This window comes from Lytechinus pictus, chromosome 3, assembly GCF_037042905.1.
Source record: "Lytechinus pictus isolate F3 Inbred chromosome 3, Lp3.0, whole genome shotgun sequence".
NCBI classification, from domain to species: Eukaryota; Metazoa; Echinodermata; class Echinoidea; order Temnopleuroida; family Toxopneustidae; genus Lytechinus; species Lytechinus pictus.
This window is the reverse complement of record NC_087247.1, coordinates 42158853-42165096: the sequence shown is the minus strand read 5'-3', so window position 1 is coordinate 42165096 and position 6244 is coordinate 42158853. Positions and strand designations below refer to the sequence as shown.

Here is a 6244-nt window from a genome sequence, read left to right as displayed (position 1 = left end):
GGATGAGAAAGAGAGAGAGAGAGAGAGAACGGGAGAGATAGGATCTCGTGTTATCCGATATCGCGTCCCCGTACGAACTCCCGCCAATGATATTTAGAAAAAGTCACCCCAATCGGCTGAGATGACACGCAACACGTCCACTATACAATACACACGGTAGATGGATGGCGTTCATGGAGCGATGGTGGCGTCGGTTCCTCGTTACTTTGACTGCCTTCACACGTAGGCAAACACTTTCTTTTATTACCACCAACTAGAACTTCTCTCTTCTCTTCTCCCCATCTCTATTCGTCTCTGTTTCATCTCCCATTATACAATAGTCATTTCGTAATTAGTCTGTAGTCTATGAGCTATACGCTTACTTGCATTGAAACGATCAATACCATCGATTATAATACAAAATTATTTTGCTATTAAAGTTGATCTGTTTTGACAGGCTTATACTGACTTTAAGAGATAAAATGAAAATAATTATCAAACACACTGAGGCCCGTAAAAAAAAATAATCATGGGTTTATTCAGCGGATTGATTAATTACGTGTGCATTTATATATAGGGGAGAGTAGGGTAAATAAGGCCGCCTGTTACGTTTTTAGCTCACTGCTAAAGTATGGTAGGGTAAAATGGATTACTGTTTGTGTAGTATTTGTCTCATAGCACAATGAACATCGCCCAGGGGGGGGGGGGGGCACAAACTTAGCAGCACCTGAAAATCAAAATTTTGAAAGTAGCATCGCCACTCTAGAGAGGCGAGTACTGTACCCACCCCGTAATGTTTATTAAATTTGATCTTAGTTTACTTTTGTTAGGCATTATGGTACATGCCAGAACTGAAGTAAAATTCGCCACTTTCCCTCGCTTTTTGCTGTAACACTGTACGGTTACATCTCTTAAAACAGTAAAATACAGTGTAGACATCTCCACATTTACTTTATGTACACTAAAAGTGTCCATTCCCAATAGAACATGTAGAAACATAATAACACAGTATGCAGAAGAGTTGAAAACACAATTCGACAATAATTTTTCATGATATTGGATGAGATTGATAAGTAAATCCTGAAATGGGGGCCTTTAGGAAAATATCGATCCTGTGTTTGTTACTAGTAAATGTTCAGTGATTGTATCGATCCAATTGAACTATTATTACTTCGAATATAGCAACACAAAATACTTTTTAATCGAGGGGCCTCATTTGCCCCACTTCGATGGGGGCAAATAAGGCCCCTCTGACAAATGAAATTTATTAGATCTCATATTTCTATTGCATAATGTAGGTCTACTATATGGACCTTGAATTAGACATCTAATCATGTTTCTACTGCTATGCATTAAAAAGAGAATTGTGAAAAAGGTGGCTTTATTTACCCCACTCTCCCCTACTTGAATTATGTTGTTGCTAAATATTTAGGAATAAATTTCAATCTGTTTATTACGCATTGTTTGAGATATAAATGAATGTATACAATATAAATATAATTGATTACTATTATTCAACTCTCCATAACTTTCTTTTTTGTCAAATATTCTGCATTATTATTTTTTATCTATCTATTTAACAACCTTTTTCTTAGCATACTTATAAAAGGGAAAGCATATATTTTCTAATTTTGTCATTATCATTTTCCATACAATATACAGAACCGTTACATCGATGTGTATAGATTGGGGTTAAAATACGATACGATTTCATTGAAGATTCCAAGTCAGACTACAAAACAGGAAATATGCGAAATAAATGGGTCAGATAGCCAACAAAATCCTGCCGCTGTCTGGCGGGTTCTTCAGAACCATCAACTGATGGTTTATCACCAATCGAAGAGAGAAATTCAGGGGGTTGAGGTGAGGATGTGATTGGCATCAGACCTTTGGAACAGGAGAGAAGGGAGGATGGAGGGGTGGAGGAGAAGAGGGGGGGGGGGCAGAAAATGATGGTTGATGAGGAGAAGGAATGAGGGGCCAGACATAGACGGCGGAGAGAGGAAAGAGAAGAAGAGGGTATGGAGATGAGAGGAGGAAGGTATAAGGGAGGAGGAGATGAATGAGGGGAAGGAGGCAGGAGGAGGCAAAGAATGCGGAGAATATCGAGGAGGGGTATGAAAAACAGGCGAGGATAAGACGGATAAAGAGGGGAAGTGGTAGGGTTGGGAGGATGGATGATGAGGAGGAGAAGAATGAGCAATAGAAGGCGAGGAAAGAAAGTAGGGGGAAAGGAGGAGAAGGAGGGAGAGGAGAAGACAGAGATGGAGGAGAAAGGAGTGGAAAGAGGAGGGGTAATGAAGCAGAAGAAGGGTGTATAGCAGGAAGGGGTAAGGAGGGAGGAGGAGGAGGAGGGGTGTGATGAGCGATATGAGGGATTGGGAGGATAAGGAAGATGAAGAAGGGGAGGATAGAGAGGAGAGGAAAGGGTGAGAAAGGGAGAGGAGGAGACAGAGAAAGTTGAGAAATGAAGGTGAATATGAGGGGAATAGAAGAGGAGAAAGGGATGAGGAAGAGAGACAGGACAGAGATGAGGAGAAAACAAGAAAAAGAAAGAAAGAAGTCATAGTGGATGATGGGAGTGAAAGGAGATGAAGAAGGAAGAGAAGATGGTACTACGAAGGAGGTGGAAAGGGAGTGGGGGCAGTGAACACAGCTAAGCCTTTCTAGGAGAATGAAAACTTGAGATGATTTCGGCTGATTAATTTCATTGATCTGATTTCTTCCCATGATAATAAGGTGAACTAAAGAGATGTACGGCGCCCATGAAGACCGGTATAAACCGTTTATGCACTGGTTTAGCTTCTATTTTTTGACGAAGTCTATTTCGATTTTCAACATCAATGAGTTTATGATTTCATGCTGAGTTTGTTTAAATTTATGTGAAGCCTTTACGATATAGAATATTTCGGAAACAAAACATATAAAGATATTGTGTAGACTAGACTTACAGACATCATTCTGCAACAGGCTTCATTAGCTTTATCTGTTTATAGTGGTAAGTCTGCAATGTAGATACGATACAATTGCTCAACATAGTTTACACGGCCAATCAAAGAAAGGGTTTCCCTTAAAAAGTTTTCATCGAGAACAGCAATATTTTTGTAAATGGGTCAGATTTTGACTAAATCATCTGAAGAGAATATACACATAAAACATATTTGATAAGAATTGGCACGAGTGTTTAGTCAACAATCCAACGCTTTCAGTTTTTAGCCCAAGTTGACACTGTTCAAGGGGAAATCAGTTTCCAGATCATAACAATAACAATAATCAGTCAGATTACCGAATTCCAAAGGAATCTTCTAAACAGTATCAAACCAAATATCATTATCATCATTATTATTATGAACATAAAATGGCATGTTAACCACTTCTGCACCATGAGAAGCATGTTATAATTACTGAATGATCGTTTTGTCTAGGATACAAAATGAACAGCAGACTTTGCATAAGCGGTTTGTTTCATGCCACTGAGCTGGCACACCTGAACCCTATGGGTGTTCTCAGTACGGAAAAACTCGACTACTTATCTCCTTTTCATTGTTTAAGAATCCCATTTCTTATAAAAAGTTCAGGTATTGTTGTTTATCCAGTTTACCTACATTATGTACATGTCATTCCGATAAAAGCAAATCACTTCGCTTTCGATTAAGTCAATTCACCCCATTAAAGCCAAAGTGTCACATCCATCCATGAATAGCATAAAAGATATAAATCATCGACTTCACAAAATAGTCATTGGTTTTTCCTGGTTTGCAAATCATTTTGATAATGTCACAAGTCCTATTTGTATGATAGTTGGGCAAAAAATGCCCAACTTTTAAACAACCCTGGGCCACATACTGTCCACACAACTATAGGTTAAAATCTGCCCAAATTGGATAATTAGAATGTAAAAAGGGGCCTAAGCTTTCGATCCTAGCAGAATCTTCGTCGGAGGCAAAATGACAAACATAATATGGAACAACCATGATATAGACCACAGGCATGCAACAGCAACACTAGAAACAAGGAGACAAAAAGGGCATTAGAGAGTTGTGATGGCCAAATTTGATAATAAAAACTAATAATTGGGTAATAAATTATTTTGCTAATTTATTGGTAGATTATTTTCCAGAATATATTGTGAAAGAAATGGATGAAGATAACAATGGTAGGCGTAGCTTAAATCAAGGTTCCCCAGAGCTATCTACCCTTTGGAAAAATTGTTGATGCCGAAAAATTGTCTCTGCCGGGAATCGAACCCAGGCCCCCAGCTTAGAACGCCGGTGCCTTAACCACTAGACCACAGAAACGGGTTAGTGGCTAGGGCGACCCCAATCCGATTGATCGTCAGATAGACAGATTTTCGACACTATACCAATCATAATTTCCTTTGTCGGGTGTGTCGAAAATCTGTCTATCTGACGGTCAATCGGATTGGGGTCGCCCTAGCCATTAACCCTTCTATGTGGTCTAGTGGATAAGGCACCGGCGTTCAAAGCTGGGGGCCCGGGTTCGATTCCCGGCAGAGACATTTTTTCGGCATCACCAATTTTTCCAAAGGGTAGATAGCTCTCGGGAACCTTGATAGCTACGTCAACCATTGTTCTCTTCATCCATTTCTTTCACAAAATGTTTAAATAAAGTCGTGAAGTTCTTGTGCTTATGCTTGGTCTGAAGTAAATCGATAGTTGAAAAAAAATACAAGAAAATCGTTGTATAAATCTCTAACCAAGAGTCTACTCGTCCTTTGAGCAAAGCAGTTAAACTGCGAACTTCAAACTCTTTCCTATAGATATATATATAAATTCATATATTTACCAACATGCATTACCCAACACAGTGGACAGTATGTTGCCCAACATTTAAGTGTGTAATAAGAGTTTACATCTTTTATGTATCACAATATTTGACCAAGTAAAAGTAACCCTTCAAAGCATTCAAAGATCTTAATAGCTATTCCATTATCCCAAAATATTCTTATTAATTTCCAATTGCTTCGTAAAAAGTTATGTGGTTTGTAATGAACGTTATAAAGTCGTGAAGTTCTTGTGCTTATGCTTGGTCTGAAGTAAATCGATAGTTGAAAAAAAATACAAGAAAATCGTTGTATAAATCTCTAAACAGGAGTCTACTCGTCCTTTGAGCAAAGCAGTTAAACTGCGGACTTCAAACTCTTTCCTATAGATTTCTAGTCGTTGGACTTTTCAGTCATTGATAAGCGCGGTTATGGTTTCCCTATAAGCTGGCTAAGTGAAAATAACCCTCCCATCTCCTCAAAATCGACTGATTCTTTAAAGCGATGCAGAGGAAAGGCCAATAACCTGAATCTGATCTTTCACTTTGGATATTTATCTTCTCGCGATCCCGCTAAGCCTATCATACACGAACAGGTGGGTATTGCCTTTAAGGGTGTTTATGTGCATGGCCATGGGGTCTACCGATTTAGTTTTGTAAAACGTTTGTTTTCAACAGAACTAGACGAGATTTAAAGTATATCATGAATGAAATGTATTTTTAATGGTGCGATAATTATAGAAAACAGTAAACAGATATTTTGTGTATGTTTTAGCTATTGATATTGACCAAAATGTCTTGGAAACTTACATTATGAATTGCGGTTGAATAATCATCGAATTACCAATCAAGATTTACTATTTTGTTAATCTTTCCTTTTAGCTTAAAAAAATCGGTATAGGTATAAAACCAATTTGCGCCAAAATGTTATTCATTAATGTAAAGACCAGTAGCGTACGCAATGGAGGGGGGCATTACAGGGGTTCAAATCCCCCTTAATTTTTTTTTGATACCCAACCCCCCCCTAAAAAAAATAGTTGAAGACCTTTTATTTCTTTCTTTTTTTTGGCTGGTATTTTTTTTTTTTTTTGGGGGGGGGGTGATAGTAAACGACCTAAAATTTGCGGTGAAGACCTTTTTTTTCATTCATTTCATTTCATTCAGCTTTAACACCCCCCCCCCCCTCTTTCAAAAATCCTACGTAACCTACTGGAAAAGACATGGGTGTCATATTCAGTTTTATAATATAGTATCAATATCTGTTCTGTAATTTGATATCTCAATCACAGAAAATGGTCAAGGAATACAAAAGTTCTGTTTCTTTGAAATTCATGCGTGTATTTCATTTTCAATTTTATTAAACAAATGTATGTGTGTGTGTGTTTTTTTTTTTTACAGATTCCCTATACCCATAGAGATATATACTAAAATTAGTAATATATCTCTATGCCTATACCATATCGTATGGTTAACAAAAGACTTC

The 6244-nt window shown here is 37.9% G+C and overlaps 1 non-coding gene across 1 annotated transcript; it reads right to left on the bottom strand.

The window, feature by feature from the left end:
• Positions 1 to 4205: 4205 nt before the first annotated feature.
• On the bottom strand, positions 4206 to 4277 carry TRNAR-UCU (transfer RNA arginine (anticodon UCU)). The gene has a single exon. It is a non-coding gene; the product is annotated as a tRNA-Arg (tRNA).
• Positions 4278 to 6244: the final 1967 nt, after the last annotated feature.